The sequence below is a fragment of the Odocoileus virginianus genome, unplaced genomic scaffold, assembly GCF_023699985.2.
Source record: "Odocoileus virginianus isolate 20LAN1187 ecotype Illinois unplaced genomic scaffold, Ovbor_1.2 Unplaced_Scaffold_10, whole genome shotgun sequence".
In the NCBI taxonomy this organism is placed as follows: domain Eukaryota; kingdom Metazoa; phylum Chordata; class Mammalia; order Artiodactyla; family Cervidae; genus Odocoileus; species Odocoileus virginianus.
In genome coordinates this window covers 2,186,168-2,213,219 of record NW_027224272.1, presented here as the reverse complement: position 1 = coordinate 2,213,219, position 27,052 = coordinate 2,186,168, and the positions used below count along the sequence as shown (strand labels likewise).

General features: G+C 40.4%; 1 pseudogene; it reads right to left on the bottom strand.

The window, feature by feature from the left end:
- Positions 1-1,033: 1,033 nt before the first annotated feature.
- On the bottom strand, positions 1,034-18,142 carry LOC110133687 (poly(A) polymerase alpha-like; annotated as a pseudogene).
- Between the last annotated feature and the right edge of the window lie 8,910 nt (positions 18,143-27,052).

Sequence of the window (27,052 nt, the reverse complement as noted above, 5' to 3'; positions counted from 1 at the left end):
AATCCCAACTCCTTTAATGCTAAACATTTAGTTTATTTCGATTCTGATTCTCCCCCTTAACTTTGGTGTTGGTTGTTGCTGGGTTATTTATTTATTTATTTGCAAGTTTGTGTGGAGGTGTTTAAAGTGCATTTTCAGTGAGGAACTATATCATCTGTTTACAATAGAGCTCTTGAAAAACAAAAGGAGTTTAGAATTATGAGGCAGAACAAACTCCAGTCATGAGATACAACAAACATCATGTGAAAGCAACAGCCTGATGTCTAGGTTATGAAAATTAGAATTAAAAAGTCACTACCCAGAAAATGTCCAGCTTTCTTACTTGGCAAAGCTTGGGTGCAATTCTATAAAAGATTTAATAAGCTGAATTTTTCCCATTGTGTAAACAAAATGATAAGACTAAATCTGTGCCTGGCAATTTCAGTCTAAATTCATAGCTACACAAAACACCAGACATTGTGCATTTCACTTGTTAATATACCATATTTTCTCAGATAGTAGGAGGAAAGGCAAGGTAACTACAGAGAACAAAAATGTAGGAAGAAGAAATAGTGTACCTATATTTGACAATATAAAGTAATGGTGAAAAGAAAGCCTCAATTAATGCATCTCAGAAGGGCATAAAGACTATACTCCAACTTTGGAAAGTTAATTTAGAAAGACAGAGGGAGAGATTGAATAACTGCAATTTATCATGAAAAATACACATACGATAGAATGGTGAACAATGGAGAATTCATACCATACATTATTTGGAAAAATCTGTTAGTTTTCTTTGTTAAGATTAAGAAAGAATAGGTTTATCAAGTTCTGCCATCCTTCATACTGTTGATAACAAATTAATAATAGCATTCCTGGCTCTGCACTTACAAACTAGGACTTCCTAATAAATGCTGATTAGCCTAGTCAGGGAGGTCAGCAAAAAACCTAAATCCTGTTTTAGTCATTTCTAATCTTGTACATTCTATTCTCCTTTTTTAGCATGTAAAGATAACATATTAAGTTGGCAGATATTGTTTATGGACCCCTGAAGTTAGCTGTATTTTGACCAGTTAAATTTCAAATTTATTGACTGCTTAGTAACTAGAATAGAATTTGCTAGGAGACCAGGGATATTGGAGGAGTCTGTGCTTGATGTTTTCTGAGAAGTCAAAAAAGAAGTCTCTTAGTTTCCAGTTAAATTGTATTTTTTAAATATACAGTTGTTCCTTTATTTCTGTTTGCCCATGCCCACTCAAAAGAAGACCATTAGGTCTTCACTTGTTTTATTCTCTTCTGTTTTGGTTTCCTTGAGATGCTCTTTTTTATGAAGTGAGGATATCCTCTTCACTCCTATTACAGGATTAGGTAGATTTTTTTGGTTATTTTCCCTGAAGGTCTATGTGGTTGCTTTACCAGACTTGTTGAAGAATAAACTCTAAAGACTATAGGCTTTGGTGGTGGTGAAATAGGAATAGGAATCCTTACACTCTATGCGACCCTGTGAATTTTCGCTGAAATTTACCTGTGACTCAGAAACTTCAGTAGCCTGTATGTTGGTCACAGATGCTGCTGTTCTAACTGGAGTAGAACTGTTTCTGTCCCAAGAGTTGTCAGAACAGTTCAGTGGACCAGTCTTCAAGTTAAGACACGGGCTGACAGTTATCACTGTTCATCGATAAGTAGAAGTTGTTGTCACTCAAAGATGTCACTTTAACACCATCGATTGAATATTTTGCCTTTTTTTCTGAAGCACGTGATTAGGTAGTAGTTGAGGTTGATTTGGTTTTACATGCACTGTAGCACTTTCCACATGAGTTTCAAATGTCTTTCTGCTTATTGCTTGCCTATAAACTGTATCTACAAAAAAAAAAAAAATGAATACCATCAGGAGGATCAACAATGAGCTTATTAGAGTTTTTTGGTTTTTTTAAACATTAGATTTAAAAATCACTTGGATTATGTGAAATTCTTCCTTATACTTCTCATCCCCCTCCTTTTAATTCTACTGTGACTCAGTTTTCTCTCTGCCCCTGGATGAAATCCTTCATGTGCCCCCTAGTTTTTCCAGTCCCTCTTAATCAATAAAAAAAGTATTTTAATCTCTTTAAAGCATCTACAAGTTCATCACATAATGACTTAACTCCAGTCTAATCTAGTGTTATTTCAAATGCCAAACTTTTTCAGAATCACCCTTTTCTCCTTCCTAAGCATAGACCTCCTCCAGTACTGGAAGCATGCAGAAGGACAAAAATAGGAGCTAGCTTCTTCTCTTAGTTGTTTGCTAATTACTGTATGGCTCACCCCAGGGCGATGGTGGAAAAGACACAAGTTTAAGTGGTTGGTTCATTCAGAATTCTGTTGGGGTACTCTGGTAATAGTACTTTTCCAAAGATACCACTTTCCTTCCCACAGAGAGCATTTCTAGGATCTTCAGTAATTTTCCAATTGAAGACTCACATTTTAACTCCTTGATTAGGGGGCTGCCTTTTGTTTGGCTGACTATACACAACTTTACCTTTGGCTTCTTGGCTTTCGTCTGCTTGTAATTGGGCTTCCTGTGTATTCCAACTAGTCCTCTCAGTTCAGTTGAGTTCAGTCGCTCTGAGTTGTAGTAAATATTAAGAAAACCCAAATTGGATCCCTTTTTTAAGGCCATATTTAGTCTCAAGGAAAACTGCACCTCTTCCCCACTTTTTTGAAAGAGAAGCTGGCTCCCTGAGCAGCCCTCTCAATTCTGCCAAGAGCAAGAGGTGGTACCAGCCATAGATCTTGCTTTTGAAATTCATAAGGAGAAGTCAGATGCTTGTCCTTTTGTTCCTCAAGCTTTTGGAAACTATAAAGAGTTTTTAATAGATTCCAAAGCTCCTCTCACTTGAGTTGAGGGGAAGTAAGTCTCAGTACAATTAAAATTTTCTTGAAATAAATCTTCACTACTCTATACTTCTACATCACCTAGTCAAAGTGAAAGTGTTAGTCACTCAGTCATGTCTGACTCTGCAACCCCATGGACTGTAGCCCGCCAGGCTCCTCTGTCCATGGAATTCTCCAGGCAAGAATACCAGAGTGGTTGCCATGCAGGGGATCTTCCCAACCCAGGGATTGAACCTGGGTCTCCTGCATTGCAGGCAGCTTCTTTACTGTCTGAGCCACCAGGGAAGCCCTGCAGAGTAGCTAAAATGAAAAAGAAAATACTAAGTGTTTTGAGGATGTGGAGCAACTGGAACTCTCATATATGAGGATATATATACTCATATACTACAGGTCGGAGTATACATTGATATAGCTAGAAAATGCTTTGCTATCATATACTACAGCTCAGCTCAGTTCTGTTCAGTTCAGTCACTCAGTCGTGTCCGACTCTTTGTGACCCCATGGACTACAGCACTGCCAGGCTTCCCTGTCCATCACCAACTCCCGGAGCTTGCTCAAATTCATGTCCATCGAGTCGGTGATGCCATCCAACCATCTCATCTTCTGTTGTCCCCTTCTCCTCCCACCTTCAATCTTTCCCAGCATCAGGGTCTTTTCCAATGAGTCAGGTGGCCAAAGTATTGGAGTTTCAGCTTTAGCATCAGTCCTTCCAATGAATATTCAGGATTGATTTCCTTTAGGATTGATTGGTTTGATCTCCTTGCAGTCCAAGGGACTCTCAAGAGTCTTCTCCAACACCACAGTTCAATATACTATAGAACTCTGCACAGTTCTCCAATACTATAGCTAAACATATCTATTCTCTTTGACTTAGCCATTCTACTCTTTAGGCATATATCTAACAGACATGCACATATATGTTCAACAAAAGTATGTTTGTAGAAGCCCTATTTGTAATATTTCCAAACTGAAAATTGCTTAATTACCCATCATCAATAATAGAAGGAAAAAAATAAGTTGTGGTATATATACTCACATAATAGAATTTAGCTTTGAGAATGATCATTCTACAACTGTACACATCAGTATATCAAAAACACAATATTGAACAGATATGCCAAGTACAAGAGTATACTGTATGACACCATTTATATAAAATTCTTAACATAGGCCAGGTTATTCCACGTTATATGTTAGAGTTCAAAAATAGTGGCATGATTGGCTGGAAGAAGTTTGAAGGAGCAGTTTATGGAGTTGGTAATGTTCTGTTTCCTAATCTGATTCTAGCATTATGGATAAATTTAGTTTATAAGATTTTATTGAGCTGTACACTTATAATATATGCACTTCCCTTTTGGCTACAATAATTCAGTAAGAAGTATAAAACAAAACAAAAGCAAAACAAAACAATAAAAACAAAATTAAATATCTTGACATTTTAATCTCATGTTCTAATCTGATCTGGAGGTGGATGATCTATTAATGCTGGAAGATCTAGCATTGGGCCACCCCCTTTGTAAGTCCTACATAGATGAGCCAGGTCCTTGGCTTAGATCCTGCAGTTACCAGGCAACTATTGTTCTCTTCTCAGCCTTTGTGGTCTCTTTCTGAGCCTACAGGAAGAATTGCATTTATCATCCTGTTACAAAAATGGTATGCTTGATACAAGCTATCAGAAGCTTGGGGACACAAATGAGGACTCTGCATATGCTCAATGGCAGATATTGTAGGTCACAAGGTTCCAAAAGCTTTAAAAAGAGTAAAACCTTAAAAATGAGAATGAAATGACAATTGTTTCTGCATTAACTTTAAGGGCCACAATTCCAGACTCATTCTGCCCAGATCTTTTGGTAATATCTTTTTAATTCATGTGAGGTATGACTGACACAGCAATGAAGCTAAACTGGGAGGGCTTTGTGGAAAATATGTCAGAGGTGAAAGAGATTTAACCTACATTAGTCTTTTTCAATTCTTTAATCATGATGCAGTCAGGCACTTTGAAATTAGCAAATATTTAAGATTCTTTGAGTTAGATTGTTCTTTCTTCTATCCACACGTACCCTAAACCCCCAAAAGCCTGCACCTATTGAAGCAGTGCCCAAGGAGCAGGTTATTTGGACAGATTCTCTGAAAGAGAGTTACTAGGTACAGACATGAAGATTTTTATGTTTCAAGATTCACACTGACAAATCGTTTTCCATTTGGCAATGTCATCAGCACCATAGGGTATGATCAAATTTCCCATATTTCCATTAAAATTAGGTAATACTATTCACTTAAATATACACATATATGTGTAAATACCTCTATGTTTTAACTTTCATAGGTAGAAATAGTTCTTTCAAAATTTTAAATTTAAATAAAGAGAAAGCATATTGGCCATAATTTTATCTTCTACTTTTTAGGAAAAATCTTTTCAACATAAAATGACTATTTTATTTAGCTGCTGTTATTCTGACAGTATATAAACTGAGCGTCTGATCAGTCTCTAGTGAAGAAGCTCTTTAAAAGGAACTTAAGGAAACTGGTCTCAGGATCCTCAATTTGTTTAAAAATTGACAATTACATTAATCTCAGGAGAACTTGGTAGATACTTTCTGAAATAGTATTTATTCTTTTGTTCAGTGCATTGTCTAATGCCAAGTTAATGCCAAAGTAAATTATTAGCAATTATTTTTCTCTTTCAATAGCTGAAATGTGGAACAAATCCTGTATTTTTCCTACATCCTGTATGTAGTTTATATAATTACACATCTTGTAATTTCAGAATAGATTCTCCTATAACTATTTGAAGTTATTATTATCATGATTTATGAGACCATTTCTGAATGGGAGAATTTCTTAAGATATACCAAGGGAAATAATGGAGCTCTCAGTATTTTCTATTTTAGGATATTATGAAGCAATAAGAGACTTGCTTTATAAAACTTATTTAGAATCTTACAATGCTTTTTCAAGATACTTCATACTTCAGGAAAAGTTAGATTATTACAATAGAACTAATGATTATTCTGTGTCAGTGCTAGTATTTTTACTCATATTTTCACACACCATAATATACCAATTTTAGCAGCTTTATTCAGGTACACTTATATACAATTCACTCTTTTTAAGTGTACAATTAAATGTTTTTTGGTAATTATAGAGTTGCACAACCATAATCACAATCTAAAATGATTCCCTTTGCTCATTTAAATACACTCTACAGTCCTCCCCCTTTGCAATGATTAATATGTTTTCTGTTTCTATAGATTTGTCTTTTCTGGACATTTCACATAAGTAAAATAATGTAACATGTGGTCTTTTAACTGGCTTCTTTCACTTAGCTATTTTCAAAAAGATTCTTCTGTGTTGTAACATGTAGCAGTAGTTCCTTCTTTTATATTGTTGAATTATATTCTGTTTTATGTATATACCACGTTTTGTTTATCCATTCATCAACTGATGAACATATGGGTTATTTTTAGTTTTTTTGACTGTTATATATAATACTGCTATGAACATTTGTGTACAAGTTTGTGTGTGGACCTATATGTTCATCTCTTTTGGGTAGGAGTGAAATTGTTGGGTTGTGTGGTAAATTGCTTCATCCGGTATCACAAATTAGACAGCTGTGATGTTGCCCTTCCCTGATTGTTTATCACCAAGATAGCTATTATTTCAGAAAAAGTCCCTGTATGTGGGTTATCAAATTAGATTAGCCTCAACTGGCAGTGAAGTACCTGATTTTTATGGTTTGTCCACCTTAGTAGTGCTGCCATCCAGGATAAGTGTAGTGAGAGGCAGGGGAAGGCAGGGAGCAGGTACAGGTGAAAAAGTCATAGGCTGACATTGTTTGTACCCGAGGCCTGAATTTCAGCAGTTTTTTTTTTAAGCATAATCAAATGTTTTGCAGGTTGATGTATGCCTTTTGTCAATTTAGAGGCTGTATGGCATAGTGGTTAGGGCAGGGGACCTGGAGCTAGGTGGCTTGGGTTCAAATCCTGGGCCTACCACTTCAGAGCTGTGTGCCTTGACTTTGGGGCTTTCCAGGTGGTGCTAGTGGTAAAGAACCTGCCTGCCAATGCAGGAGAGACATAAGAGATGCAGGTTCAATCTCTGGGTCAGGAAGATCCCCTGGAGGAGGGAATGGCAACCCACTCCAGTATTCTTGCCTGGAGAATCCCATGGACAGAGGAACCTGGCAGGCTACAGTCCATGGGGTCACAAAGAGTCGGACACAACTGAGCAACTTTCACTTTGATAAATTTCCAAATAATATTAAAATGACTATTTTGACAATCTGTCCAGCTGTATTACTGTATGTTAAGTAGAGGATCTGCCAATCTTGTCACTCTACCATTCTGGATGTCTTGTCTCCTCCAAATACTTAAAAAATACAAAGATATCAAGGCATCTTCTTCAGGCACATGTGTGTTTTCATATAGATTATATATAAAAAAAATATAAATATATATACAGTTTACTGAGAAAAGCATTTTTCATAAACAGCATTAGAAAAAATTATTATATGAGTATAGATAAGTAGAAAACATTATTCAAAAATATGCTAGTTGAGAATACAATAAAATATAAGAACTTCCCGTATGTCATGCTACCTCCCTATAAAGGAATAAACATGAATCTTACCTTGCACCAGTGATCTAGCAGCACTTAATGTTTTTGCATAGTTTAGAACTCTTCCTTATGCTATTCCCAAGTTCTCCACATGTGTATGTATACACAAGCACATGTTCCCATTAGTAGTGATATTTAATCAATAATGTACATGATTTTCCAATGGCTAATTCTGAATTACTTCACTAATGTCAGGGGCATTTCATACTTTCATAGTACTAGACTGTTGCTTCTAAGAAGAAAAGAAGAGTTTGGGCTACACTGCCAAGCTCCCATAGCCATTTAAAAATAACTAATGTACACTTGGAAATCTCTCATTGTAAGACTTTCTCTTACACACACACACACACACACACACACACAATCAGTTTGGCAGTTAATTGCCTGTGCTGAAAGTTAATGTTCTAATAAACTAGGTATTAACTGATGTAATGAGTGGTATCATGTAGGTTATTGCCATTATAAACCATACTTAACAGTTTAGAAAATCAATAACATATTAAACTGAGGTTAGTGCTTCTGGGAGAGTTCTTTGGCAAACAGTTGTGTTCTGACAGATTGTGACTGCTGCTTCTGCATCTTGGAAGGTAAAACATATTCTGATGCCTTAGTGACTATGGAAAGTTTGTGTCTCTGGAAAAATCACACACACACACACACACACACACACACACACACACACACACCAGTGAACCACAGAACCACATCTCAACTTTCCTCAGTGGAGCTGCTTGCTTACAGGTCTGCAGGCTGGGAAGGAGGCAGGGCAAGGGAAGGCGGCTAAAGTCAGGGCCTGGGGCTTGTTTCCTTTGCTGTCTCCACACACGAACCCATGTGCTGGCATTGCGTAACTAAAGAAAAGCTGGAGCAGGGTGACCCTTTGGCAGTTTTCTTTAAATGCAAGTTTGCCCCAGCGGTCAGGAGTCATGGTAACTTGGTGGAAGAACTCTCCACTCTGTGGCTATTCACTTCACATTGCTGCTTCTAAACATCAGTGTGAAGTTGCCAGAGAGACAGAAATGCAGATTCTCGGCAGACTTCCAGGCAAGGGTTCCCAGGGCAGGATCGTCTGTGTTCTGTCAGAACATAGCTCCTACCTGAACCTCTGGACAGTCAGCTTAGAGAATAACGGGGAAGTCTTTGTGAGGGCAATAGACAGCGAGCATCACGCTGACTAATCATTCTGGAAAGAATGAGTTCATGGCCTATATGTGTGCTATTTTCATCGAAGCCCCACACCACATGCCCAAGCCCTTCATTAAGCATTCTTCTATAGGTTTTATCATTTATGCATAAAATCTCATTTTATGTCTATTTTCCCCTCTTCCTTACTACCTGTTCTACAGCAAAAAGTTACTAATATGAACACATTAACAGACCATAGGGGCAAAGCTACGGTACATCATTCGTAAAAGGATAAAAGAGACAGTGTAACAGAATGCAAGGCATTCCACTGGGAGCCAGGAAACCTGTGCTCCTCTTTTGAGCTTGTGATTAAACTCCTGGCTGACCACAAGGAAGTGACAACGTCCCACGACCTCAGCTTTCTCCTATGTCCCAGGGAACTGGCCAAGATTTAATCCAGGTCCCTTCCATGGCAACACTATTCCAGGAATGACTGCTCAGTTTCTATGTAGAAGTCACTAGGCTGGGCATTTTACCATCCCTTTGATCTTCACAACACCCCATGAAGCAGTTGTCACCACCCCATTTCATGACTGGAAGGCAAGGGCTTGCAGAGAATAAGGAACGTGCCAGAGATACAGCCTGCAAGTGGCTTGGCCAGAACTGTGTCTTCTAATGATTATGCTGCACTCTCTCTCTCTCTCTTTTTTTTCTAGTGAGAGGAGAGATCTTATTTTTCTATTTAGTTTTGGCTTTGCTGGCTCTTCCTTGCTGTGCACAGACTTCTTCTAGTTGCAGTGAGTGGGGGTTACTCTTTGCTGCAGTATGCGGGCTTCTCAAGGCGGTGGCTTCTCTTGTTGCAGAGCACAGGCTCTAGGCACGTGGGCTTCAGCAGTTGCGGCAAAGGGGCCCAACTGCTCCATAGCATGTGGGATCTTCCTGGATCTGGAATCAAACCCATGTCCTCTGCCTTGGCAGGCGGATTGTTTATCCACTGTACCACCAGGGAAGCCCTTCACTGCACTCTTTATGTGGACCAGAATGCTCTGACTGGACAAAGTACTTTGTGTCATCAAAACTCTTCCTCGAGGATCTCGGATTTAGAGTACCCAAAAGATGGGCAAACTATATCAATATATTGAGGTGTTAGAGTGCCAGCTGATTATCAACCACTTCCCTAAGCCCCCAGACCTCCTCTGTGTCATTGCCCTAGACATCCTCCCTCAATCTCAATCACTCTCTATCATACCTTATATTTTACTTGTTTATCTATTTCATTCTATTTTATTTTATTTTTGGCCACAAGGCACATGAGATCTCAATTCCCTAACCAGGGATTGAACCCATGCCCCCTGCAGTGGAAGCACAGAATCCTAACCACTGGACTACCAGGGAAGTCTGTATCTTGTTTATTTTTGGTCTGCATAGAAGGTAAGCTCTAGGATTTTGTTTTGGTTTTGCTTATTGATGTATCTCAAGCATTTGAAACAAAATCTACCGTAAGTAGATCTTTGGAAAGCATTGGTTAAATGAATGGGTGAATGAATGAATTCACCCTAGCGTCTTGCTGCCTTTAACAATTGAGTTTCAAAAGTTATCTCCTAATATCATAGTTTTAAAATGAACTACAAAGAAATAAATCAAAATAGACAATTTGGCAACAAAGTTATGCCCTAGAATAGACTGCATTGCACTGGATCAGAAGAGTGGTGGAGAACTTGTCTATTTGGGTAGATAAATTGTGTGAGCTAAGTCAGAGTGGGGGCTAAAGGCCAGAGTAGCAATTGTCCTAATTACTCAGCCAGCAAGCCTCACAGAATTGGCCTGTAAATAACGTACCCATCAGCTTCACAGACCTCTCTGCACAGATGGTTTCATTTGAATTTGAGTCCCCATGCCCCTTTCTAGGAGGTGTATGTGGATATTTTTTGGCATGCCTGTCTGCTGTGTGAAGCCAATTTACCTTCAGGAAGATGTTCACCACACAGGCAATGACAGATAGAGTTCACATTAATTTTATCCACTGCCAGGTCAGAGGCTGATTGCTATGAGACAGTTTCATGGAAACAATTTTATTTTGTATTTCTAGAATTGCCTTTGAATTAATTGTTATTATTATATTGATGTATTACAAAAGAAATTCTCAAAGTAAATAGGCTTAAGTGGACAGATGTACCCTACCAACCAAACTCAATCAAAGCCAATAGCAAGCATTTACCATGATCATTTCTAATGCAAAGAAACATTGGTTCAATATTATGAAACCCTGAATTTATAAATATTTTCTTTCCATGATGCTGATCAATACCAATCAGCCCTGATTCTCCATCAGGAAATTGCTTTCCTCTTAGTCTCTGCTTCTTAGATAGGCAGATTTTGTAACCTAAACTCATGTCCAGGCCATGGTGAAGTTGTCAGGAGAGGGCATCTGACTGAAGAGTCATTAATCCATGAACAGTCTTGTAGCTGTGTGGTTTGATGGGAGAGTTATGGCAACCTGATTTTCTTTGTCAAGAATTTGAACACAGAGAGTCAGAAAATAATTTATCAATCAGAACTGGAGGCAGAAGCTAAAGAGATGCAGTGAGAATGCAAAAAGGTAACATTTACAGAATACCTATCATGTGCCTGAAACTATGTAACACATTACATGGGCTATCTTTTAAATCCCCATAATAGCTTTATGTGGGCTTCCCAGGTGGCTCAGTGATAAACAATTTGCCTGCCGATGCAGGAGACGCAATAGAGCAGGTTTGATCCCTGGGTTGGTAAGATCCCTTGGAGGAGGGAATGGCTACCCATTCCAGTATTCCTTCCTGGAGAATTCCATGGACAGAGGAGCCTGACAGGTTACAGTTTATGGTGTTTCAAAGAGTTGGACCCAACTGAGTATGCATGCACAATAGCTTTATAACCCATGTGCTGTTCTTAACTTGCAGGCATAGGGAAGGTAACTTACTTGATTATGTAGTAATTTGTGGGATCATGATTCAAGCTGAGGTCCATGTGATTCCAGAGCCTCTTCTCTTAATTACTGCATGACACTCACCACAGAGGAGAGAGAATTTTGTAAAACAGCAGTCTCCAAACTTTTTGGCACCAGGGACCAGTTTCATGGAGGACAAGTCTTCCATGGGCCAACAGTTGTGGGGGAGGGGGGATTCTGGATGATTCAAGCACATTACATTTATTGTGCACTTTATTTCTATTATTATTACATCAGCTCCACCTCAGATCATCAGACATTAGATCCCAGAGGTTGAGGATTTCTGCTCTAAAAGTCATGTTAAAGTTAAGAAGGAAGAAAATGAGCAAATAGAGCATACTGGATGTTTGAGAAAAGAAAATGGAAATGGAATAGTCCAAAGAGAACCAAGGTAGCTTGTGGCAAAACACATTTCCCAGGAGAAAAGAGACAAAGAGACTGGACTGAAGAATTACCTTGGATTAGCATAGTGTTCTGCTGCATATTGCTTGAGAAATTCTCTGTCCTTTGTCAGTAAAAATAAATGTCTTAAAAAGTTGTTTGTACCAATTAATATCATAAAAGTTTATTTTGGAGGGAGAACAAATATAATCATAACATGTGTGCTGCAAGATGTCTAGTTCTTCCTCCTGTGTCTGTTCTCAGGTGCCAGCCAGTCTCTCTCAGGAAGACCAGCATGGAGGTGGGCCTCAGAGAACCAGGGCCAGGAGACCTGAGGTCATTTTTTAGAAAAATATCTTTCTATCTATGTATTTGGCTGTACCAGGTCTTAGTTGCAGCATTCAGGGTCTTAGTTGTGGCAGGTGGGATCTAGTTCCCTGACCAGGGATCAAACCCAAATCCCCCTGCTTTGGGAGCATGGAGTCTAAGCCGCCAGAACACCAGGGAAGTCCTTGAAGCTCATTTCTTATTTCGGTGTCCCTTCATTGGATCAGTTATTGACAATGCACAGTAAAGTAACCCCAATAAAGGTAGTTTCTTTTTGCTAGAGGTCTTCCTTCAGTGCCTCATTCTGATGACCATAGTACTTCCCAGAAAAAACAGTCTTTGAGATAATACTGAGGCTACAGAAAAGCACAGTTCTGCTCATAAGGAGGCCTATATTCCCCGACCTAGCAAGGGATATGAATCATATACTCATATATACCATGCACTTCCCAGTGCTCCTAGGAGTCATGGTACTGAGGATGCATGCTTCCTCACAGTGTAATACCCAGGCAATTCTCCTTTGTAATGACTGCTGCTGGACCCCAGGATCTGAGGAACCAAAGAAAATCTTAGCTGAACTCCTGGCACCCATGAACATAAGAGCCGTCTCTACTCATGAAATAAGATTTTCATCTTCTACATTGGAGTTGTCCCTAGGACTTCATTTCCTTCATCTTTGGATCACTTCACTTTGTTCTTTGCCTTCATTTTTTTCTTTTGACAAGTCTTGGTGAAGTTCTGGTCTTCCCTGATAGCTCAGCTGGTAAAGAATCCACCTGCAATGCAGGAGACCCTGGTTTGATTCCTGGGTTGGGAAGATCCCTGGAGAAGGGAAAGGCTACCCACTCCAGTATTCTGGCCTGGAGAATTCAGGGTTGCAAAGAGTTGGACTCAACTTTAGGGCTTCCCTTGTGGCTCAGCTGGTAAAGAATCTTCCTGCAGTGAGGGAGACCAGTCATCTGGATCACCTTAGACTTTTGTTCCTTTGAAAATTATAAATGAAGAAATGTTCTATAAGGGAAAGACCAGAATGACCTGGTCAGTCATTGAAATGTTTCTTTTCATTTTACAGGTCCCAGTGACCTCACATCAATTAAATAGAAATGCACTTAATTAGCAGGATATGCTATGATAAATTAAATATCTAAATGTCAGATGAAACCAGACTTTTCTGAAATTTCCTCAGATTTAACCTGGATTTGTGTGTGTGTACCTGGGGAATATATACATGTTTTTTTTAAAAATAGGCAAAACTGCAAAGTTTTCCTCTAGTATTTAGATTGCAAATAGGTTGATCAATGTAACTTCAAAGTCTAATCCATCAGGAGGCATTATTTTTAAGGTAATGAATACTTATGAGACTATAGGAGACAGTTCAATTTTAAAATATGTATTATGTAAGTAAAATCTATTTTTGTGAGTTTTAAGAGTAGCAAATTTATATGCTGTATTCATTAATTTATCATGAGTATGTATTTCTTTTATTTCATTTTTATAATCAGGTTTATTGAAATATGATTTAGATACAGGAGAATTGGCCATTTTCAAGTCCACAGTTTGATAAATTTTGGCAACTATAAAGTCATGCACCCACCACCATAATCATAAGATTTAACATTTCCCAAAAGTTCCTTCATCCCCTTTTATAACTAATCCTCTCCCCCATTCCTTAGCATTGATCTGATTTCTCTTCCTATAGTTTCACTTTTTCCAGGATGATGTCCCATAATAGAATCATATGGTATGTTAGTCATTTGTGCTTGACTTTCTTCACTTAACATAAGGCATTTGAGATCTTTTCATATTTTTGCCTATACCAGTAGCTTGCTCCTTTTTAATGTTGAGTAGTAGTCTGTAGTCTGTTGTCTGATATAAGATAATCAGTTTATTCATTCACCAGTGGAAACACACTTTGCTTATTTTCATTTGGGACTATTATGAACAAAGCTGCCATGAACATTCATATATGTCTTTGTGTGAGGATGCTTTCATTTCTCTTAGGAAAATACATAAGAGTAGGTATTCATTTTATTTTCAAATGAATATACACACAAAATAATATATGAAAAACTGTAATTATATGTATGAAAGAACACATAATATTCACTACATAAATTTCATTCTTGCAAATGAGACAAATCTCTTCATTAGCTGAAAAGCCCTAGCTGTTACATGAACTAAGTTTTTTCATTTCAGCAAGACTAGCATGTGTTTAATATTTGATACTTTGGTCCTATCTGAAGCTTCCAGAGAATTAATTCAGAAATTTCAATGACACTTAAGCTTTTCAATTTAACATTTTGCTTTCTTTTGTATATTTTATATTTTTTAATTTTTATTTTATGTTACAGTATAGTTGTTGTGTTAGTCTCAGGTATACAGTAGTTATATATATATACATGATTCTATTATTTTTCAAATTCTTTTTCCATTTAAATCATTACAGAATATGGAGTTCCCTGTGCTATACAGTAGGTCCTTGCTGGTTATCTATTTTAAATATAGCAGTGTGTACATGTCAATCCCAAACTCCCAATCTATCCCTCCCCCATTTGTATATTTTAGATGAGGTATAGTATGTGTTGCCTGTACAGTACCTTGCTCTTTTGCAAGGATATTGAACTTGAATTTTGAATTTCAAGATTTTAAAAACCTTTGTAAAAAATACATTTCAAAATTTTCCAGAGAATAATAATTTACCAAGTTTCCCCATTATAAGCAAAACTCCTTAAAATAAAATTTGTCAATCGAGTAAAAAAATATAAAATGCAAAAAATTAAAAATATAAATTTAGTTTGATTACCATGTGATACAGAGTTGAAAAGCAGTGGTAAGAAGTTTGAACAATTACAGTAGCTATTTAGAGTATCTTTCCATTCTAAAGTTATTCTTAACTTGGGAAGTAGTTCATCCTTGAACCGACTGGATCAGAGACCGGGTATCTCCAGCTCTCTTAGCAGCTCATGACTTCAGCCTTCTGCCTGTAACATTTGGAGCAGGGTGGACATCTTGACTTGTCTAGACCAATCAATGCACATCTATAGAAAGCTAGACTGGAACTGAGCTAAGGCTTTTTGCGTGAATGTGTCTGAGTCATTTTGTTCAGGGGCTGTGAGATGGCTATTTTTCCACCATTTAACTGAGAAACAGAACATTCATCTGCAAGGAGGAATGAAGCAGAGATGCAAAGGACCAAGAAGTGAGACGAACGTTCCCACTGACTTTCTCAGCCCTGGTTCAAGTCTGTAGTTTCCAGTGGTTCCTGAGGTCCAGAATTCAATCTTTTTCTTGTGACCTGAGACACAATTGAAGAACAAAACTTTGGTTTTCCTGAGTTTCTTATGATTTCTGTCACTTGCCTTCAAAGTTTCTAAGTGCTAGAACTGTTACTGAGTCCAAGCTCACTTTGCTCGCCACATGAGAGGTCAGTGAATCTGAGGGACAAACAGTTGGAAAAGAATATGACTTTATTTGGAAAGCCAGCTGACCAAGAAGATGGCAGACTAATGTCTCAAAATAACCATCTTGTTGGGGTCTGGATGCCAGGTTCTTTTATGGATCAGAGATGGGGGGAGGTGAGGAAACAAAGTAAAAAGGCCATTAATCTTGCAAGTATCTCCTAGAATGGCAAGCCTCAGGCAGGGGATGTGTTAATTTCTTCCTTCCTGCCATCTACAGGTGGACAGGGTTCTGAACAAAGGCACTTTAGCTTAACAGTCAGGCAGAGGGGCAGGATTCTCTGAGGCAGGCCATTATGTGTGATTATAATAACAAAAGCAAACAAAGATGCAGATCTAGCTTCAGTTCAGTTCAGTTCAGTAGTTCAGTCCTTTCTGACTATTTGCGGCCCGATGAACTGCAGCATGCCAGGCTTCTGTGTCCATCACCAACTCCCAGAGTTCACCCAAACCCATGTCCATTGAGTCAGTGATGCCATCCAACCATCTCATCCTCTATCGTCCCTTCTTCCCCTGCCCTCAATCTTTCCCAGCATCAGGGTCTTTTCAAATGAGTCAGCTCTTTGCATGAGGTGGCCAAAGTATTGGAGTTTCAGCTTCAACATCAGTCCTTCCAATGGACACCCAGGACTGATCTTTAGGATGGACTGGTTGGATCTCCTTGCAGTCCAAGGGACTCTCAAGAGTCTTCTCCAACACCATAGCTCAAAAGCATCAATTCTTTGACGCTCAGCTTTCTTTATAGTCCAACTCTCACATCCATACATGACTATTAGAAAAACCATAGCCTTGACTAGAGGGACCTTCGTTGACACAGTAACGTCTCTGCTTTTTAATATGCTATCTAGGTTGGTCATAACTTTCCTTCCAAGGAGTAAGTGTCTTTTAATTTCATGGCTGCAGTCACCATCTGCAGTGATTTCGGGAGCCCCAAAAAATAAAGTCAGCCACTGTTCCTGTTTCCCCATCTATTTGCCATGAAGTGATGGGACCGGATGCCATGATCTTAGTTTTCTGAATGTTGAGTTTTAAGCCAACTTTTTCACTCTCCTCTTTCACTTTCATCAAGAGGCTCTTTAGTTCTTCTTCACTTTCTGCCATAAGGGTGGTGTCATCTGCATATCTGAGGTTATTGATATTTCTCCCAGCAATCTTGATAGATCTCCCGGCAGATCTAGCTTGGAAGAGTCTAAATTGACTCTTCCTAGTTACTGAACAAGGTGTCTTCCATTAATTTCCCACTAACTAGCTATGGGATCAGGTAAGATTCTCAAATTCTCTGGGCTCTGGTATTTTCTGAATTTGGTAGATTAAGAACACAGGATTTGGAATTAGTCCAAACTGACTTTAGATGTAGATTTCATCACTTTTTTGTTTCTGTAAGCTGAGGTAAGTTTCATACTTGAGTGCAGTTTTCTCTACTGCAAGAGGGACAATAACACCTTAAAATTTCTCTGAGACTTTCATGAGAAAATAATTATAAAGCAAGTAAGGTCATTCCTATTGTATAGTAAGAATTCAATAAATGATGACCATTGTCGTTACTAATAGTTCTGTAATTTTTCCTTCCCTCACTCTTTTTCTTCCTTCCTTTCATAAATATTTTGTTTTTCTATGAGCTACATCTGGGGTTAAGGTTAAGCACACATTCCTCTAAAGAACTGGAATTCTCACTGGGAAGACACATTCATAAACAGAGTCACGGTGTCATGTTCCAGTATGGTCACAGACGTGTGTACAGAGGGCATTCACCCACATGGCAAGCTGACGAGAGATGCAGCCCGAATGGAAACAGAGCTTTCAGAGACTCACTGCCAATGAAAGGAGTGGAGGGGCACACGAGGGGTGTGGGCCACAGCATATCCTGACTTGAAGGCCTGCAGGGCAAGCTCTTTAGGAAGACCTTGAGATCTGGTGATTTCAGCTAAGACCCTGAGGTTAGACACATCCTGATGGTGTTGAGTTCCTGGGAACAATCAGTCTGGTGGGGGGCTGGGGCGGGGGAGCGCATGCTAAGGTCCCTGACCTAATCCTTCTAAGAGAGACACAAGGTTACCATATGGTCAGCAGGCAAATGACAAAATGGTCTCGATAGGCTTCCTCTAACAGCCTGTAAAACTGTTGCTCCAAAAGCAAATGCTTCCTTAACATGTAACCTATGACCTTCCTCCCACTGACTGGTGCCCGCTGCCCACCTTCACAGAGCTCACTCACACATACCAGCAACACGGGTTAGAGGAAGACTGACTTCCCTAAAAGCCCGCCCCCAAACTAAAGTGCTCCACTCCCTCGTTCGCTTTAGATCAGCATTGCAGTTTGGTGGCCTTTGAATAAAGTCAGTTGCTTTGGGGGTCTTTTCTAAGCAGAAGCAGGCTGACAGCTTCCTGGCGAACATGCGGACGCTGCTGCAGCTCTGGGTGGATGGAGACCCACAGGCTCGTCCCCACGGGCAGCCGGGGGTGGCTGGATCCGCTGAGCACACGGTGCCCGCCTCGGCCTGCAGGCGTGCTCTCTCCAGGAGCGGCCGGCAGAGCTCCGAGAGCTGTGCCCATGCCCTGGGGCAGGGACTTGACGGAGAGGACTTTGTCTTCCACGTAACCGATATGTTTCCAGACAGCACCTTGCAGATGATCTCATCCACTCTCACTCAGAGAACTGGCAGGACTTCCTGAGGGTAAATCCTGAGAGCCAGTGGGCTGTCTGCAGCCTGCATTTCTTCTCAAGGCTCTAGACGGCAAAGCGGACTTCCCTGAACCTGGGGCTTCCCTCTCCACTGTGCAGACGGCTTCTCTAAGTCGCTTCAGGGTCCTCAGCTCAGACGGAAAGCACTGCCTGAGTGCTGGGCACTCTGTGGATTTCCTGGTTTGAGGGACCCGGCTTCTCACACAGGCTGTGGAAGCCACGCTCTGAGAGGCAGGGTTTCAAAGTTTTCGCCCGCTGCTTCTGGGTGAAGCACAGCTCAGGGAAGATCCATTCTCTCTCTCAGAGCTGACTCTGCCAGTTCTGAGTCGTGATTCCCTGAAAAGGTATCATTGAGTAAATCCTCGTTTTGTGGGAGCTGTTTTATTGGAGGGCTGCTGAAAATCTCCTGGCAATGATGTAATGCGTCCAACACTGACAACTCAGCAAAGGCTATAGCTATGCTCTGGAATTCAGCAGTCAGAAAGACTCTGTCCCAGCCTGTTGCACAGACCCTCCCGGAGTCTTGTGAGACCACCTCATCCTCAGTTTGTTTTATAAAAGAAAATTCTGTACCACAGACTGTGGTCAAGATGTATAAATCAAGATGAAAACAGACACCGAAGCCAATGTTGTGATGAGAGTCTAAGGCAATTTAAGTTTATTTACTCCTTCTTCATCAAGCCCCTTCATTCGAGCCCTTTCAGGAAAGGTGAGGAGTATTAATTACAGGTTAAGATAGCAGCATCTTTTACACATTTCCTTTCTTGTCAAAACAGACACCACATTTCAGAGGTAAGCATTGTTATCTGTAATTGATGGTTCTCATTAATAATACCATAAATCTGTCACTTTCTACAAAGCATCCCAACACGCATTATCTCATTTGATCCTAACAATAACATTACGAGCAATAAAGTCTATGAAATTTAATTTTGTTTGGTGGCTTCAGTTCCAAGAAGCCTTCAAAAAGAAGGTGGACTTTGACCTTATGGGAGGAGGCATGGAAGACTGCACTTCTCTACATCTGAGGGGTACAGCCTTCAACTCTGTGCTGCTGACCCCACGCAGCACATGGGCTCAGACCATCACTCTCTTCCTGCCCCTTCACCCTTTCTCATTACAGATGCTCCACGACCTTACCTCTTGCTACTATTACCCTGCTCCCGAGTCTCTTTCCATATGGAAATAGGGCAGAGGGGTGTAGGGTAGTGCCTAGACTGGGGGTCCAGAGACAAATTCTAACCCTAATTTAACAATGGTTGTATGATGTTTGACTAATTTATCTGTTAAAAACCAAGGAAAGTGGCTGACACAATGATCTCTTGGGACGCTTCTTTTAGTGTAGGGCTATTTACAGAGTGAGACGAGGTCAGGGAAGCCCAGGGGCTGCTGAGGCAGCCAGGGACCTGCAGAAACAGAAGCCTTTACCACACCTGAAGCGGAAGGTGTTCTGACAGCTGGTTGAAGGCTGGAGCTTTGCGGGAAGGGGCCCTGGGCAGAGCCGTAGCTGTGGAGGAGCACCATCACTGCCCAAGTCAGGAAGAGGTGAGAGAAATACACTCATGACCTCACTGTCCTCTGCCCTCCAAGCGCCTGCTGACACCTCCCGGCAGAGGCGGAGTGCAGAGGAGCCCGGAGATGCCCACTGCAGGGTGCAGCCCCTGGGGCCGGGGAAGGGCAGAGAGTGGCTCTCAGGAGATCTAGGGGCGCACATACCCGCCCCCCTCCCCCAGGCCCCAAAACAGGATTTGGCTGTTCTTTTCACAGAGGGACAGGTTCTAGCTGCCATTTATATGTGTGATTATGCATTTATTTAAACAGCTGTTATTTCTGTCTCTGCTTGCACCTGTTCTCTGGTAAATCCACCAACAGAGTATCCACTTCGCACATCGCACATTGTATCTTTACAATAACAAAAACATTGGTTTTTATTGGGTGACTGGTTGAAATTTACAAACACTGGTTTAGAAGCTAGTACCATAGTTTCTTGTAGAGAATAAAGTTTTGTCAGTGACATAGATTTGGTATTCTACCTAAAGTAGATGATATTAGAATAATTACAATTTGGGTAACACATGTTTAATATTGATGAACTTATAATGGGGATACACTGAAGTGTTTGGATCTTTACAACTAGCATTAGTTTAGCAAATGAAAGCATGGGGACTAGAAATCCCGAATTTTATCCTCTTTAAGAATCAATATATTTTTATACACTGCTGTGTGTGTGTATCTGTCTCCTGACTAATGGCTCTTTTTTTTTCTTCCAAACAATAGACAAAACATGATCAAATGCTTATGAAGCCAAATACCACATTCTACAGTCTCATAGGGTTTATTTCTTTGTTTTGGGCCTAATGGAGCTGCTTGAACAGTGCACTGGAGGATTTTCTGTATCTAAATTATGTCACCATTCACTCTGATTTTCCACTTTGTTGCAAACCCAATAATCTGTTGCCATGCCCAGCTTGCCAAAATTCCCGGCAGAGTGCAGAAGGGTACAATGAGTCTGAAGTACCACACCAGATCTAACCCGAGGACTGATGTTAAATAAACCTGAGAGTAAATATTAAGTGAGGAAAGATTTACCTTCAAACTCCAGGTTTTAGGATCTGTGCCCTTTAATTTCATCCCATCGACTTCTGAAGTACGAATTTGCTTTGTAACACTAGAACACTTTTTTTTTGAATTGAATTTTTTTTTATTAGAAAAAATGCCCTATTTTATAGATCACCATTTATGAGAATCCTACCAAAGCACTACAACAAACTGGCCTTGAAGAGAAACACCACAATGACAGAAAACTCAAAATACTGTATCTTTGAGGAGCCTGCAACCAGGCTAATTGAAAATCTACACACAACTCCCACCACACCACACACAAGTATGAACAGGTTATATAAGTAAGCCAAGATTTAGAAAACACAGTGGAAGAGGAGGAACACACCCACACATGTATCTGTGTGCATGTTTTCCTTAAAAACATGTAACAGGGTTTCATTTTACTCAACTCAAAGAAATTCTTGATCTAAAATTATTCCATGTCTAACATTATACAAAAGAAATATCATAAAGCAAAAGTTTACATTTTCCTGGGAACTGTCCGTTGCAAGTAAGAAAATGTTACTTGAATTTTTTAGTGTAAAATCCACATAAAAACAGGAGTTGTAATACAGTGCTTGCCATTTAAGTGTAACACTTTTTATCAAGCATCAAGATGCATGTATCCTTAGCTTGTGCTTTAAAAAATCTGACAAATGATACAAGGTGACTCCTGAAGGGTCTGCGTGCTATCACAGGACTAGCGGCTCTCTCTGTAGCAGGAGATGACGACACAGTCGACATTCAGATTTCACGTGTTTTCCCCCAAGGAGTGCCATGCTCTGAAGAGCCGCAGAGCGGCCAAACTGAAAGGTGAGGAATCGACACAAGCACACAGCCCACAAATGTGAACTTGGGGAAGCGAAGAAAAACAAACGACACTTCGAGGCAGACACAATCTCCGGTGAGCAGGGAGAACAGGAGACCTGAGGCTCCTACGGCTGCTCCTTCTCCACTGTGTCTGCCTCAGGTGCTTTCACTGCAGACCTTGTGAGAGGCACATGGGGGAGCCCGGGGGGGTCGCATCCAGGGATACCGAGTCCATGAGAACAGAGGGAAGAGGGGGCTGCTCTATTCAAGTCCTGAGTGCTCACCATGCAGTGGGCTGCTGAGATCTGAGTTAGTCCCACGGGAGTCAGGATGCTAAGCCGGGGCTTAGGAGGTGTCATCTGGGTGATTCTAGAGTACATGTCCGCGTTCCCAGATCCCCTCAGACACAGAAACTGTCCCTCAATCCCACCCCTCAATACCCTCCCCTCTGCCTCTATAAAGTCCCATATTTTTGTGCCCCGACCCAGGGGAAGAGCACCTGAAGGTCCCTATCACATGACAAGGTGTCAGCCCACACGGGACCACAGATCAGCAACCCTTCAAATCTGGAGCGTGAATGATTTCGTCGATGATGAGACACAACTAGTGCGGCTGGGAGGGAAGAGGGCAGAAGGCAGGGAGGCCGCCGGCAGAACGGGGAGGCAGGGTGTTTCGCCTCAGCCTCGGAGCAGTGGGACAAGGCACCTGACTCTCGAGGGAGATGGGGTGTGCAGATAAACGACCCAGGAGAGCTTTCACAGGATGAGTCCCCAAACTCCAAGGGGTACAGCTCTCCTGTGGGGGTATAATGCCCAGGAGGACAGTCCAGCAATGGCTCTGGGGCAGAGCCAGGGCGAGGCACACAAACCAAGTTCAACCTCACCTCTGAGTCAATCTCCTGTCAGGGGTCTCAGCCCTGTGCTCCTCAATGTCCCTTGATTACTCTTCACTCCTTCACTTTTGTTCTTCTTCCTCCTTTCAGGAGCTATTCGGGGATAAACAAACAGGAGGTCTGTGAGGGTCTCCCAAGCTCACGTGCTTCACTGACATCCTGTGTGGCTTGTGTAAAACAACCATGTGGGGCTTGAGCAGCTCACCCCTGAAATGGTCTGTGCTCCTCTAGGATTCGGCCCTGAGGTGGAGTCAGGAGGCAAAGAGGAGAGAGAAGTGTCCTTACATGGGATCACGTGTGTGTGTGTGTGTGTGTGTGTGTGTGAATGGAAACGGAACTTTGAACTTCACGTATGTTAACTAGACAATCTCTTTTCAGGTTAAGATATGCCATATGATCGTTTTGGGGGTCCTTTTTGGTAGAGCAAAAAAGTATTGTAATGTCAGTACCATATTTTAAAAAATTGCAATCTATTAAAATTAACAGGTAAGAATGAGGTAATTACTTCATGGAAGATGCTAAGTGCTGTCATCCATAGTCTTATGAAATGCAGAGCTGTAGAACTGGCTGAGTTGGTATCGCTAATCTTTATATTTACAACTTGGATTTTTAAATGTTAATCTTCACCTGATTTTAAATGCAGTTTCTTTTTCTGCTTATTTATATATGTAATTCTTGAGTTAACTTATTATAAATCAAAAACTACAAATTTCTAATTTAGTGTCTGGTTTTACAGATCCCTAACTCTTCATTAACTTCTTGATTTATAAACAATGGACCAAAAGTCCCAGCTGCTGGATGCAAAAACTTGCACAGGATTTACGCACTCTAAGATTCCTGCTGTAAATCAGTGTCCCATTTACAAATGTTTCCATTACCAAGTGCTTTGGCTGTCTGATTTGAAACACCTTGTCTTTTTACTATTTAATTCTGATTTATCTTTTTAATATATGGCACACTCTGACAAGTTGTTACTACCAAGTGCTGATTTATAAGGGCAGTGTAATAAATTTTATAACATAAATTTTAAAAGCTTTGAATTAGATACACCGGATTTTTGAAAACTGTATGGGTGAAAACAGTTCTCAGAAGCAAGAAGTAAATTTTACATCCTGTAAAACAAAACACGGAGTGCTGGCCATAGGACTGTTTGTCTTTTCTTTCCATACTGTCTCCCCACCTCCTGCATTAAGACTTTCCTTCTTTAATAAGTATCAACAGTTGTTGGCTGGATCTAAGAAGATGTCAAAAGGCCGAGAAATATTAGTATTTGATCTGAACAGATCGATACGATTAGTGTATACTAAGCCTCTTGCTGAATTTTGGGGGCCTTCATGGTTTTATCTTGGTTCTCTCTTTCGTCTGTGCTTTTCATCTGCTGGGGACACAGTGAGGCACACTGGGACTTAATTTCCCGATTGGGCTCAGGATTCCTGCTGGGTGGCCTAGTAACAACAGATCTGTTCAAGTCATTTGTAGTTTCCCCGGCAAAGGGCTGAGGGACTCTTGTTTATCAGTTTTATTCACCTCGCCTGCTGGTAACTGAAATACTACCCACTGTCAGAGAAACTTGCTCCAATAGGGGATTAGGGCAAGACCTGAGGACATTGAATAAGAATTAGCATTTTAGAATGATCGTATTTGGAAGGGGTTATTCACAATAAAGGAAATGGATAATTTTTTCTTGATTCTATTGCTGTTGTCCAACTCTTTGTGACCCCATAAACTGCAGCACACCAGGCTTCCCTGCCCTTCACTATCTCCCAGAGTTTGCTCAAACTCATGTCCATTGAGTCAGTGATGCCATCCAACCATCTCATCCTCTGTCACCCCCTTCTCCTCTTGCCCTCAATCTTTACCAGCATCAGGGTCTTTTCCAATGAGTTGGCTCTTTACAGCAAGTGGTTAAATATTGGAGCTTCAGCTTCAGTATCTGGGAGCCCAAGAAAAGAAAATCTGTCACTGTTTCCACTTTTCCCCCTTCTATTTGCCATGAAGTGATGGGACCAGATGCCATGATCTTAGTTTTTGAATGTTGAGTTTTAAGCCAGCTTTTTCACTCCCTCTTTCACCCTCATCAAGAGGCTCTTTAATTCCTTGATTCTATAAAATCTAGTAGATCTGTGTCACTGACTTTTTTCCTTAGGTTCATGTGCTTTACCTTTGTACTCCCATTAGAGTAGTGGGGAGTGATATATATTCTTTTTCTTTTTTTGGTCATGCCATGTGGCATTGGGCATCTTAGTTCCTGATCAGGAATTGAACCCATGCCCCCATCCAGTGGAAGGGCAAAGTCTTAGCCACTGGACCACCAGGGAAGTCCCCTATATTCTTACATAGTATATTTACTACAAAGGTTTTATCTTATCAAATTTCTAAGGACCAAAAACTATCTAAAATGGGCAACTTAAGGCATAGATCTTCATTTGAATGGACGACCAAACAGTACACAGAAATTGTTACCCTTTAGTCTCTACGTAGCCCTGTGATTTATAGAGATCTGGGAAACTTTTGGCAAGGAGTAATGGTGGGTGGAAAATTTACAGTATAGCAGTTGGGTATGACCATACAACAGTTATTTTTCATAAAGAAGTTTTTAACAACACAATTTTTAGAATGAAACAGTCCATATGTTTTTCTTAAAGCTCGCCTTTGGAGCTATCTCTGAATGTGGCATTTTTTTAAATTAATTTTTATTGGAGTACAGTTGCTTTACAATGTTGTGTTAGTTTCTGCTGTAGAGTAAAGGGAATCAGTTATATTGAAGCCGATTGGTGTCATTCCAGGGGGCCTCTGAAGAGCTCTGTCAGCCTAGTCCTTTATGTCTCAGTGCAGAGAAGAATTCAACAAGATCAAAGTGGTAGATAAGAAGTGGTTTATTAGACTAGGACGTTTGTGAGACTTACAAGCCGTTGGGTGAGAAATGCCGTGCCCTGAGAACTTACTGGGCTACAGTTTTATAATCAAAGGAAAAGTGGGGAGGGGAGAAGACCTTCTTTGTCTTTCTTGAGTAGGCATCATGTTTTCATCATCAACTCCTCCTCCAGGTTGTGCAGGGAGTTTTCTTGTCCCTGAGTGATCAAGCTAGTTCCTCATATTACTGATTTTTATGTGAGCAGAGAGCACGTCCAGGGATCATTAACTTACTGAGTTCACTGGGCAGGATGTGAGGTCTCATACCATCATTGTTTTACTGTTTGGGGGCATGTCTCATGCTTCTGTTGCATGGTTTTGTTGCTAAGCAAGCCTGCTTGGTTTTGTGGTTAAGCAAACCTGCTTTCTTGAGTAATCATTAACTTACAGGGGTCTCCCATATTTTTCTACTTACAATCCCCTAGTGGGATTAACTATTTAATCACCTATTTTGTCTCTTCATTTTGTTCCTCTCAATATATATACATGTATCCACTTTCTTTTTTAGATTCTCTTCCCATTTATGTCACCACAGAGCATTGAGTAGGTGAGTCTGGCATTTAAACTGAAATTGGGCACAATAAGGAACAAAGACAATGTTCTAAAAGTTCAATGTATGGTCTGGGTCCTCCAGGGCAAGTCAAGGAAAGAAGGCAAGATTCAAATGCAAAGTAGTTAATAAACAACATAAGATTTTTACTGGGAGCTCTGGGGTTTCAACTAGGCATGGACAAAGAACAAAGAATGTTGGGGCCAGAAATCCATTAATCACTGCAGCTGCCCCCGTAGCACACCCTGAGGAGAATTCAGGATGGAAAAAAAAAAAAAAAAACAAGATACTGGACCTAGATATTAAAGATTCATATCAAAGGGATGATTTCAATAAGCCCAGACTCTTGCATCTTCCCATACATAGAAAAGCACTAAAATCATTAACTTGAGATGTCTGTTTTCGGTGATTAACATTAATCTTTGATTACTACTTTTTTGTGCGTGTTGTTATTGTTTTTGTTTGTTCTTGTTTTAGCCAAAACTCCTGTATATCCTGGTTCCTCCCTTACCTCTTTGGACCAGTCCTTCAGAGCTATCTGAGAGACTGTACCCACTATGGGCTATAGTCCTCAGTAAGTCCCCAAATAAAACATAATTCTCAACTTTTAGGTTGTGCTTTTTTTTAAAAGTCAACATAGGTTTCCCTGTTGAGTACCTTTGTGAGCCTCTGCAAGTCACATCAATCTTTCAGAGTTTTAGTTCTTCCACCTTACATAGAGAAGATAATGAACAAACATTCATCAAGTGCCTATTTTTTGCCAGGCACTGTTAAAACTATTGGGGAATGAATAATTAGGCCATAGTCAACTTCATGGAATTAAAGTCCAGAAGAAAAGGGAGAAATTTCTGCAATCA